This window comes from Setaria viridis, unplaced genomic scaffold (assembly GCF_005286985.2).
Source record: "Setaria viridis unplaced genomic scaffold, Setaria_viridis_v4.0 scaffold_235, whole genome shotgun sequence".
Classification (NCBI taxonomy): Eukaryota; Viridiplantae; Streptophyta; class Magnoliopsida; order Poales; family Poaceae; genus Setaria; species Setaria viridis.
The window spans coordinates 1-12,500 of NW_027255878.1; the positions used below are offsets into that span (position 1 = coordinate 1).

The 12,500-nt window shown below is 41.7% G+C and overlaps 3 non-coding genes across 3 annotated transcripts; all 3 read left to right on the forward strand.

Annotated features, from left to right (window-relative positions):
- Positions 1-1,059: 1,059 nt before the first annotated feature.
- On the forward strand, positions 1,060-1,132 carry TRNAK-UUU (transfer RNA lysine (anticodon UUU)). Its single transcript has one exon. It is a non-coding gene; the product is annotated as a tRNA-Lys (tRNA).
- A 2,733-nt stretch (positions 1,133-3,865) lies between these two features.
- Positions 3,866-3,939, forward strand: TRNAP-UGG (transfer RNA proline (anticodon UGG)). The gene has a single exon. It is a non-coding gene; the product is annotated as a tRNA-Pro (tRNA).
- Positions 3,940-4,077: 138 nt separating this feature from the next.
- On the forward strand, positions 4,078-4,151 carry TRNAW-CCA (transfer RNA tryptophan (anticodon CCA)). Its single transcript has one exon. It is a non-coding gene; the product is annotated as a tRNA-Trp (tRNA).
- The last annotated feature ends 8,349 nt before the right edge of the window (positions 4,152-12,500 follow it).

The window sequence follows — 12,500 nt, forward strand, 5'->3', positions numbered from 1 at the left end:
CATTCGTCGTGATTGGATCAATCAGACTCCCCCACAGGAAATGCCAAGGGGCGCCCTTTCTCATTATCATCTACCGCCCATTTCTTCATCATCTGCTGCTGCCTTAAGTGCGTAAAGTAGGCTCAGCTTCTTTGGTTTCTAAATATCTTGTGGTAGCCGAAGGTAGTCCAGTCCGCTTGTTAGATTGAATTGAATCTTATATAACCTACGTAGCTAAAGAGAAAATCATAATAGTCTAAGTGGACCTCTCAAAGGTATAAATAAGTAGACATTAGTCTTACAGGTTCGGTCTTTTTCTTTTTTTGTTATGATGCCCACATTTCATACTTCTCAATTCTTATTTATTCAAGGGTTCGTATGTACTGAGTGACTCTAGGTCTATTCAGATGCAGCTTCAAGAGAGCTTTATTCGGCCTTTGTATGACCGTCTTCCCTTCCTGTCTATCTCCCTTCGGTCAGGTAGTTCTGCTTCCGATGCCGGAGGAGCAGGGTGGGATAGAAGGGTAGTTTCTGAGTTCGAGATGTCTGAGCTTGGAGGTTCCGCTTCTCTAATGTGATAATAAAGCAACAAGCAACGTCGCTCCCGTGCGCTCATCCCTTGCTTGTTCTTGAGCGCTAGTCATTCAATCCCTAGCAGGGTTTCTTGGGATATCTTGATTCTCTTTATGATGATGTAAGGGTCGGCAACAATGAATAAGGAATCGATCGGAAGTTCGCGCCAATCGATCTTCTGTAGGAGTAGGAGGTAGCGCGAATCCCCTCTTTCTTCGTTTAGAAGAGTGCTGGACCTCCACAACGTCAAACCATAGAACACAGCTCCTTTCGGTCGAACCCTAGGAAAGACGACTTTACCTTTTTCGTAGATAGTCTGAGTTCGAGCTACTGTAGTCTCCCCCGTTGACCTTCTTTTTTAGATAGAATCCTCAATGAGTGGAAAGGACTCCCAGACTTGCTCCGCAGTACGAGCCCCATACAGAGCCGCGCCCTTGTGATATGATAAGAAGAAAAGGGGCCAGGCCACCCTCTTTTCTTTTCCGCACCAAGCCTTCTTGTAAAATCGGGTGTATAGCTCAGTTGGTAGAGCATTGGGCTTTTAACCTAATGGTCGCAGGTTCAAGTCCTGCTATACCCAAAAAAAACCACTCTTGTATTCGTAAGGATGCATAGTAGCCTTCAAAGAGCACTCTTTGGCCTTGAGACTCGCCCCTTTCTCATCAACATCTCGACTTCGCTCGTTGTTTTAGGTAAGTATAAAGGAGATCAGACTGGCTCGGTCATTGATAGGCCGGCCTTCTCCTTATTCATTGGATAGGGCGCGGGGGAAAGTCAAGTCAAGCACTAGTTAGTTGGGGTGGGACGCACCAAAGCAGCGTTCGTTGTACTAGCGCCTTATCTTTTTAAGCTAAACAGAGGCTCGAAAGACGGAGTACGTCCGAAGTCGTTGGCTGCCTTTTTGTAGTGCGCAAGTCAGAGTGAACTTCTTCTTCTGTTTTGCGAATCTACTAACGAGAACTGCCGTACAGTCCTATCTTTTCTTATTCTTAAGAAAGATCGTAGATGAACGTTTCGTTTCGTTACCTAAGTAGTTGAGCAATTCATTCCAAGGTAAACAAAGAGGTATTTCCTTTTCTCGTTCAGTCCTTCTCTCCTTCCATCCCAGTAGGCCTATTCATGCTTTTTTGCTATCCATCTTGATCAAATAAGAAGAAGGGGAAATTCAGACTAGGCAAAAGACCTAAAATAGTTAAATAAAGATAAAACAACTTTCTTATTGTCAAGTAGTAAACCATAGTTCTCATCCTAGGAAACCATATCGATCATCGGTTCAGAGCTCCCAACTACGAAGCTCTTTTCTAGAGCGAGTCAACAATTCGTGGATCCATGGTTTGGATGAAGCTATGTACCCGGGTAGAGATGATTTGTCTCAAAGATGTTCCGCTCATCCAAGAATCTGAAACTTCATCTACATAAATAGCCCTTTCCTTTCTTTTCTTGACTTAAAAAGGTAATCAATCCTTTCTTTTCATCTTTTATCAAGTCTTCCTCTTCCTGATTGACTCAATCAGGGATAGAAATTCGGATCAACTATGAGGAGTAGGGCAGCAGGGCAAGTGAATGAACTCTGTCCTAGGCATTTCCAATAAGTTCAGTGAAGTGAGGGTGAAACCTTTTTTGAGAGGGAAAATACACTACAAATGATATTCAATAATGGAAGGAATGAGTTGAAGATTTACTGGAAGAAAAAAATACGATACTTTTCTAGTCGTAGGTAGGGCTACCTATCTAGTTTCGTGCTTCGGGCGTACCAGATTCAATAGGCTAGGTTATAGCTGACAGATTTCTTTAAGAACTAGCCGCCTATAAGCCTCGCTAGTAGTATTCCTGCCCAGTGCCGGAGTAGTGACTCACAAGGTAAGTTCTCCTCGATGCATTTCCTCTCTTTTTCTACGTACACTTTTTATTCCTCAGTAGGTAGGGACAACGTTCGAGATCTCATCCGACCGTCTATTTATCACTGATTGGGAGATTGGATTGGAATCCGAGGAGAACAGATTGGATGTCATGGAACGAATGGGGCACTACGTTGGTTACCCACTGCTAGCCTAGCGGAGATTTCTCTATTTGTTGAAAGTGGAAAGGAGTCATATTTGAATCGGAAAGTTGGGCTCGTTCACTCACACCTTTCTTTGATTATCGATGACTTGGCTTCTTGCTCAAGTAAGCACCCGGCATACCAATTCATTATCCTTGGGGCTCGCTCCTTCCTATCTACGTTATTCTTTCTTTGTTACTCTCGTAATGACGTTCCGAAAGAAATCAAGGTTACCAGGTCACAGCTCAGATTCTTCTTCCCTTATAGAACCTTCCCGAAAGAAATCAGTGGAAGTGGGTCCGCCCCTACAACTCATCAAATCTGCCTTCTTTTCTGTTCTGCGCTGTACATATTCTCAAGTTATGAGAAAGAATGGATTTGAATGAAATTTTTCATTAAAAAAATAAACGAATGAAGAATATTTTTACCTCTTATTTGATAAGCAATCAAAGCATTTGAACTGCTCAATGAACAATAAATAAAGAGCTAAGGTAAAAAAGTATATGTGTTACTAATAGTATAGTATAGTATAGTATAGTAAACCAATTTATTTTTTAGTTTGCTTTCAGCTGAACATGATGAACATGTTCTAACTAAAAATGAGGTGAGGCTTGATTAGGTGGCTTTGCAAGAACTAGGGAGGAACACAAGTTATGTACTTTAGGCTAAACATATGAATTTATAAGATCAACTTTTCCAATTGGACATAAACAAAAGCAACCAATAATATATATATAAACTTCCATAATATTTTATCTATGGTGAAGTAATTTCATTGATAACCACTAAACGATTAAGTAGCGATGTATGCAAAGCTAGACAACGAACATTTCATAATACACTCGTTCTGCATATCTTTAGGATAAAAGAAAAAACAGCGAATAAAAAAGTTTTCCTAAAAAAAAAAGATCAAGAAATCTATTTTGTATGGTTCTTATTTCGTTGAAAACGTTTCCATGAGACTTTCTTTCATTGAAGAAGTCCATGACTTGTTCTAGGTGATATGAGGTTGAACAGGCTTTAGAAAAAATGCAAAGAAGGGTACATAAGGGTGGAATAAAAAACAAAAAGATGACCCCTTCTTTCTTCCTGAGCATTACCGATAAATATTCTTTCTTTATACGTTAGGTTGGGTTTCAGATGTATATCATTTATTATATGAAACCAAAAAGAAGAAATGACAAGAAAGTTGTATATAGATGGAGGATAAAATTACGATGTGGAAAACAAGACAGGGGTTTTGTACAATGACACTGTACAACAATTTTGAAAAGGGATGTAGCGCAGCTTGGTAGCGCGTTTGTTTTGGGTACAAAATGTCACGGGTTCAAATCCTGTCATCCCTACCTATTACTTCTCCTATGGGCAGTAACGAGGGATCAATTGAGATCGATTCAAATTGGACCAAAATTCTGAGTTTCATTTTTCTATATGCATGCGAAAATCATCCTTTTCTTTACTGCTTTATCTCCTGTCGTAAGAAAGCGCTCTTAGTTCAGTTCGGTAGAACGTGGGTCTCCAAAACCCAATGTCGTAGGTTCAAATCCTACAGAGCGTGATTCTGTTCTTGTTATGTCGAATCAAAAAAAAGAACTTAACAAAGTGGAATGTCCGACTACTGTTCTTAACCCAAATCAAAGAAAAGAACAGAAATACTCGACCAGGAGAGGAGACCACTGACCAATCTCCGTCCATTTTCCCTTGCCTTTCCTTTATGGGTATGCCTGTTTTAGGGGACCTTATAGTAATAATAGTCTAATAGACCAACTAGAGGAGAGGAATCCTTCATGAATCGCCTTGCCTTGCTTAAAGAGGTTTATGAAAAACCGCCCGTGGAACTCTTGTTTTGAGGAAGCAATGAACATTGTCTTTTTCCATTCTCAATAAATGAGGAAGGAGGGGTGAGGTCCTCACTTGCGAGTGAGGCAAGGCTTTCTTTTATAATACATCCTACCCGATTTTGGTTGACGATTGCGTTCTATTCCAATTATTCACTTGTTTTTCTTGTCACTGTGGCGAGACCAGATGAGAGAGAGAACTATTTTCCATTTCCAGACAGACCCCGAGCTGAGGTTGGAACAATTCTTTTTTTTTTGTTGGTTCCTTCTTTCTTATTTAGAATAAGTGAGTCTCTTCCATTCGGTTCATTAGCTTTAGGAAAAATAGAAGCAGCGGAAATGCTCGCTTCTAAAAGGCTTAAAGGCTCTGATCAAGGCAATGAACATTTTTCACTTGGAAACTAATAAGAAAGGAATTCAAATCATAGTTCAATACAGACTTTTTATCCTTTAAGAAGGGTTAAACTTTCCTTCCAATACTTGTGCGCTTTACCCATCTCTACTGAACAAACCCACTACACATCGCTGGCAAAACCTACATCGAGTGGCAGGGTATGTGTGTAGGCCTTTTCAAGGACATTCGAAACAACATGTCGATAAATAGCTATAGAAAGTGGGGCTAGATCGAGAGTTCTGACCTTTTCTTTTCGTGGGTGATCTTTCAAACTCTTGTTTTTCTAGCGAAAGAACGCCCTTCTGAGCGATGATCTCCTACAAGCGAGTATAGTAAGGTTGACTTCAATTGAGACAGAAATGTCACTGGTCAGCTCCTTAGCGTTACAATTAACATCACTTTCTTATTACCTAAGAGATTAGATAAGGGAAGAAGGCAGGCCAAAGCTTATAGATTCGGAGATCGTACTTCTAACGCTTTGTCTGAGTCAGTCCTACGACCCCTTCCGGCTGAGACACGAATCCTAGCCTATCTGAGTCGCAGAATGAAGGGCTCTTCAGAAGGCGCCACCCAAGTCTCCTTTGAGACTTCGGAGTCAGGAATGATTTTTCCAAGGAAGGCGGATTTTCTTCGTTCCGCAGCACGAACAGGGTGTACAGAAGATCGATGTGCCATCTTTCTAACCACGTTCATTTGTTGTATTGTATGATCAGTAGGGAAGGGAGCCTTTGATAAAGGGACCCCCCAACCAAGAAATCTACTGTCTCAGAGCGACAGTCAAGCTCGTATCGCGGAACTAGAACATTTCTTTGATTGATAGGTCAGATAGGAAGCAGGCAAGCAAACCAAGTTATAGGTTTGGAAGTTAGAACTAGGAAAGGTTGTCCTGTGACTACCTTTGAAGTCTTTGGGTAGGACATCAGGCTAAGGTCTTATGATGAGCCACGCGCATATGAGGTTTACTGCTGCCCTAAAGCTCTGTCCCCTATCCTACCACTAGATCCCCTATGCCGGAACATGAACAGAGAAAGCTGTGAGTGTAGTCTTAGGAACGAACCCGGGGTTGCTCTCGCAAAAAGATTGTACTAAAGAAAGCTAGAAAGCCCAATTCCAAGCAAGCAACCTCTGGTCCACGGGTCGGTGAACGAATGGGTTTTGGGAAATAGAGAACATGGACTCGATTGAACAAAGGTGGCACCGGAATGAATAGCCCACTTGTTTCGGGCAAGAATGAATGGGACTGATCGACTCGAGTTACCGAGCGACCTCCACTCTTCGACTCGAGCTTTCGCTTCTGCTTTTTCTCTTTTTTTTATTTATTAGCTTTTTAGGGAAAGAAGAGGGTCTGAAATACAACTATGTCTACGAGTGCCGCGAATGAACCTTCGGTTCTTCCCAAGAACAAGGAGACACGAACTAAATAACTCGTATCAGGCTACGGGAATAGTGAACGGGAAGAAGGAACTAGTGAGGCTTTCGTTGGTCAAACAATATGCCCTCCTCACTTGAGGAGAGTGAAGGTCATGACTTATTGAAGCAGAACGTCAATTGGCCAAGAGAAGGGGAACTCCTTTCGTCGGTAACTATTGAATTGCCTATCTAACAGTGGAGCGAAGCGGAACGTTGAACGGGAAACTCGTGTCGTCGGTTATCCAATTTCCCTCCTTTCTTCTGTTTCGACAAAGAAAACGTTTAGGTATCGGTAATAGGATTCCCACTATGATTTGAAGAAAAAGATAGATTCTATTCTATAATAATCCACAATATAGAATCAGGCTCCGTAATCAAGTGCTCGCTGTGAGAAGAAGATCTACAGGCATGTACCCATTTCTCCCTGCAAAATAAGTTTGAACCCGAGTGAGTATGGACCATACGCTCATCTTTCTTCTCAATCTACACCTCGTCCCGCGAGAGACCTATCCTCGTTTCGAAATAAAGGACCGTAGTGAGGATCGACCCCGGATAAGTGAGTCAGTGTAGGGACAGAGGCTGATGATTCTAAAGGTGATTTCAAACTACAAGATGACTTTATTTGAAAACGGAATCCAAATATCAACAAAAAGATGAATGGAAAGTCTTGTCGATATGAATTGATCTTCAACCCAATGACAATGCTTCGATTTCGATCTTTACTTCTTTCTTGGATGCCTGAAGTTTGTGTTCGCATTTCATCAAAGGAAAAGTGGGCTGTACCTACATGAAGAAAAGAGTTGCTCGTGTAAAAGCAATATCTTCTATTTGACTTATCTAGCCGTGTCTTGTCTTGCACATACTCGGCTCGGTGAATGGTTCATCTTCGATTGGCATGGTCCTTTGGATGTAAGAGATCTCGTTTGCTGGCCGGGCCCTTCCATGAGTTTAGATCTCTATGTATGAATCTCTTATGAAATCCCATACTTTTTCTCATTTCAGAACGATCAGCATACTGTGTGACTTCTGCGTGACAGTTCTTGCATTTCGTTTGTAGCTTTGCATGAACATTTAGATATTGGAAAGCGAACTCCCTTAATTAGGAATTTCATAGATAGAGAAGGACGGGAAAAAAGAGAGAGACTGACTAACTACCCGGATCAATGCTGATTGACGACTGAATAAATAGCCGGAAGCAACAACTGCACGAGAGAGAAAGAGCGGATCCAACTAAGGAAATGCAGTCAGTACCTGTTCTGTGGAGCTAATCATGCAAAGCTAGCGTAGCGCCAGCCGTCGAAGTGAATGAATTCGAAAGAACGAAGAAGTAAGGAAATGAGACGACTCTTTCTTGAACAATTTCATAAGCAGATCTTCCCCTCCACACCAATCACGAGTTTTTTTTTATTCCTATCGTATATCGTCGTCACGCCCTTAATGATAGGTTTTGAAAAAGATTTTTTCATGTCATTCCCATTTAGGTTCGATTCGGATCTCTCTGTTGTTTCCCTTTCCTCCCGAACCTTTTCCTCGAAATGATAAAGAATCTGGTACACTCGAATTGTATTATTTAAGTGCTTATTGCTTGCCAAAAATCCTACTTCTACAATTGGTAGGTCACCGGGTTATTCAAATAAGTCGTGTTTTCTGTGCTTTTCCCATGTTACAACTTCCGTACCAATTCGATCGATCCGGAATGGATCGGTTAAACATTCTATCAGGGAGCCCGGTCTTGACTCTTCTGTGTGGTATTCATTCTCGTTCGGCTCTTGGAGTCACATCCAGCAGTGGTTGGAACAGCTCGCAAAATCCAACCACTTCACCTACTTTATTGCCCCCCAACCGTTTCCTGTACCTCTATAGAAACAGAAGGGTTTCATGTTCTTTCATTGATTGGGTATTCCTCTCCTTTTGTATCTCTTTATCCAATTTCGGTCTCGATTAGTTCACAAGATTGAATGGCCAAGTCATGGAAAAGCCGTTATTCGATTGTTTTAAAAGAATGTTGAGCCGGGCCCGGGTATGTAAGTTCAGCGATGTACAAACAAGGATTGATTTGACTTCCGCACCTAGGTTGGGGGGTAGGTGAGGGTGGGGGTTCTATTATGGACGAATAAGGAAGAGGAATAGAATCTCATTCATGTGTTCATGCTAACAGAAGAGCGGATCCAATACACATAAGGCATCGGTTGTTCTTAACAGCGATGGCTATTCATTTAAGTCTTCGGGTAGCACCACCAGATCTTCAACAAGGTGGAAATTCTCGTATTTCGTATGTACATGTTCCTGCGGCTCGGATGAGTATAGTTATTTATATCGCGACAGCTATAAACAGTTCCTTGTTCCCATTAACAAAACATCCCCTTTTCTTCTTGTTCTTTGTCATAACGCCTATTCCGGGACGAGTACTACTTTTTTTTACAAAAATAATTTACAAGCAGATGATTTTCCGACCCTGACTACCAATTCCCCGACTACCTCTCTGGCTTATCAATCTAGCAAGCATAGGAAATCCAATTTCGGTAATCTTACCAAACAAGCAACGGATTGAGCAACTAGCGCGAAAGCCGTTGCGCTAACGCGCATTCTCCACCACTTTGATGGATTCAAAAAGAAAAAGAAGGTTGATTGGAACTGAAAAGAACAAACAGGCAGGCATGCTTTCAATCTTTTAGAATTTGAGAAATGCACTTGTCAAGAGTACTCTAACAATCGACGTCTCCCATCTTCTCAGGATTAAGCACTTTAGCTATCTATTATGGAAATTGTCCGCTATCTGCACCTTACTCTTACTTTACTATTACGGATTTGGAAGTGGGAAAGCCAACCTGGGCTTTTGAAGATCACTCTTGCCCGTTCCGTTCATAATTGCTTAGCTTAAAAGGAGAAGTCCAAATAGTGGCTGCGGAAAAGTCAATTCTATCATTTTTCGAAAGTTCGAGAAAGGTCATGCACGAAAAGAAAGAATCAAGGAAAGAACTGACTTTGATACGAAAGAAAGACTGAATCTGACTATCCCAATTCAGAAAGACGGAAATTGCCGGTTGGGTTAGTCCAACCAAGAAAGAAATGGGATTCTGTGGGCATTGCTTGGGCCGACTTCATCAGTATGGCTATCTCTAAAGATCTATCACTGCACACTTGAGAGATCTCTGTCTCCAGCCAATCAAAGCGTCTATAGCAGCTCCGCCGCTTTCTTTTTCTTGGAAAATATGTAGATTTCAAAACTTACCGATAGGATTTGGTTTGGAGTTATAAGAAAATTGTGTACGAAGCTGTGCACACAAAAGCAGATATCGATAATATCATAACGTTAATAATGGAAACTATTGTTTATCTCCCATGCATGCTTCGATCATTCAATCCATTTACGCTGGCAAATCAATCACGAGTAGGACCGACGAAGTAAGTAAGCCCTTCCTCTGAAAAGGATGGAGTCAATAGCGATCCTGAAGCTGAAACAAGAAAGTATTTTTATCCAAAGAGAAAAAGAAAATGCTTTCCTGGAGAGCTCATGATTGGTCCTGTCCTGATCTCCTGAGAGTATCCCATTTTTGTATTTTTTACATCTTTTGACTCTGCCTTCTATGGCTTTCTTGCCAGGAGGGAGGTAAGGGAAGAAGTAACCATGTATGCGTGTGCTACCCACGCTTGGCAGTTAACCAGGTTTGATTTGAATAAAGAAGTTAGACTGCAAAAGGACTACCTACGATGCTTTTCACTGATAGATCAAATCTTGTGACAAGGCCAGAGCCCCTCTCCTCTTGTGATTCCGATTGCGACTCGGACTGTGACGGGCCCATTCCGTCATGGATGCGTGCCAACCCGAAGATTTTAGGGGCTATAATCTAGAACTTACCCGCGATTTATATTTATCCAGACCTTCAGCCAAGTAGACTATGGAAACAATCTGAAAGGTGTTGACTTCGTGAACGAAAGCTCCTTCCCGAATAAAACGACACCGACGGTGGCTGAGAAAGAAACCAAAGCTGGAGAAAGAAGAGCGGAGCCAAGGTTGGATCGATCAAGCCTTTCAAAGCTCAGTAAAATAAAAAAATCTTGAGAGAAGCGTCTGTTCCGCTTTATCCTTTCACTTTTTTTTCTTCACACACATATTATCGTAAAGAGTGAAATCTCATATGTGCATTTACATCCTCGATCGTTCTTTCGAGTTCTATTTTTCGAAGATCACTTCGTTTTATTTCTTTTTCTGGAAAAGGAGTAGTGCTCTTGGGAAGTTCCTATTAAGTAAGTGTTCTTTGCTTTATATCATAAGTTTAGCTCTTGTACGAATGGATCCACCTTTTCTTCTTGCTACTACTAGTTGTTGAACTTTCTTTATTTCAATGTATTTTACTTCCGTTGTGTCACCTGGTCCTGATGTGATTCCTCTAGCTGCTTAGGATACCCTATTTTCTAATGTTGCTTCTGTGGCTCCGGTTCCTGGCTCCTACTTTTTTAGGGTGATGGCTCATACAACGTGGCATTGGTAGAGGGAATCCTTTGATTGTTCGATTAGGAAACCCCGCCTATTGAAGTCCCGCTCAACGAAGTCTCAGAACGTTGATCTTTCCCGTCAATGCCATCTGCCCTCATATTTGAATTAAGCTCATCTCTACGAGGACCTAAAAGTAGGAAAGAAGCAACGTATTTCTTTCTGACGAACCACACCAACCACTGTGCTTCGATCATCTCTCAGTTCACCGATTCATCCATCCGGGAGGGCAAAGCATGTCTCTTTGTCCAGGTATCTCTTTCTTTTGTTATAAACGTTTATCTATGCTCTTTCTCTTTCTATTAAGTGAATATGCCCAGCTCCGAACCAATCGTTTCTTTATAAAGAAATCGTACTAAATATGATATTCACAAAAAGTACTTTTTCCATGAATAACGAAAACTACACTTTCTATGAGTTGTTGAAAAGCGGAGACACCCATATTCGCTTTTTCCCTGTTCCTTCCAACGAATAAATGTAAAAAGTATAGGTTCCTCTCCTGATGATCCCAGGTATCTCCGTTTTGACGTAGCCTATGCCAAGCGCATGGAAGGAAGCTAAACAGCTCCAGCAGCTAAAAGGAGTGAAAACGGACAGAAGAGAGTACGAAGGATAAGTTCATACCAAAAGGATTTGCGTTTTGTGAAAGAAGAGCTAACCGAGAATTGCTCTTGTTGAAGTTGCCCGGCTTTATTTATAGATCTTTGTGATCTTTCCATGGGAGAAGCGCTCATTGAGATCCTTCCAAACAGCCTCGGCTCTTTCGTTGTGGATGATACTCTCACACAGGTACCGGGGGTTACAGTATGGTGCGAATCAGTACAAGCCTGGGGTACGGGAATTCTACGAGGGATAAAACTCGCAATTGCATTGACATGATTGAATTCAGCAGTTTAGTTCTTTTTCAAAAGATACCGCTCTAGGAGTAAGCAATGGAGCATGGCCGTGTGAAGCAGACAGCTCTCTCGAGAGTCGCCTATGATTGCTTACACACTCTACATTACACCATAATGGTACTCTCTCCAAACAAGCAACGGATTGAGCAACTAGCGCGAAAGCCGTTGCGCTAACGCGCATTCTCCACCACATCTTGCTGGTTTGAGACAAAGATTTGACATAGATAATGCTTTCTCGCTACCCGCCCGCAATGGTTCACTGATCAATACTTCACAAAGTCATCAACATGTGATACGACAAAACTAGAAAGAAAATCGTTTGTGGCTGATCTCTCCATCTACTTACTTCTATTGGACCCATAGGACCAGCGCTCACAACAAATCCAATAAGATAAGATCTAATAATGAAACCCGGGAACACTAATTCAAAAACAAAGCGATAGCAATGTTTATAGAAAAAGCAAAACAACACTCAAGAGAAACTCCACCTAGAACGTACCAGTCAGCACTTCGTTATTGTCGACCGCGCGGATCATCATAAGCAACAAAGTAGCAAATACGCGTCGGTATCACATAAAGAGGATTTTCGACAGGCTCCACAAGAACATTCGTTCCTAGGTGCATGACTGTTGTGTTCGGGGAGCTCCTTCTTGCTAAGAGTGCCAGTGGATTCTCCTCCTATTCCTCGACTCTTTATTAAGGAGACAGACCGGTAATCTCGCTTCTGATAAAAGAGCGGCTATTCCCCTAAGAAAGCAAAGGGGTATTCTTCCTTCATAGATTCCCGATGCCGAGCTACTCTTGATAGGCTTTCCAAGACCAAGTTTATAGAATGATCCCTTGCACATTGAGCAAGACAGTGTATTCTTTAGGT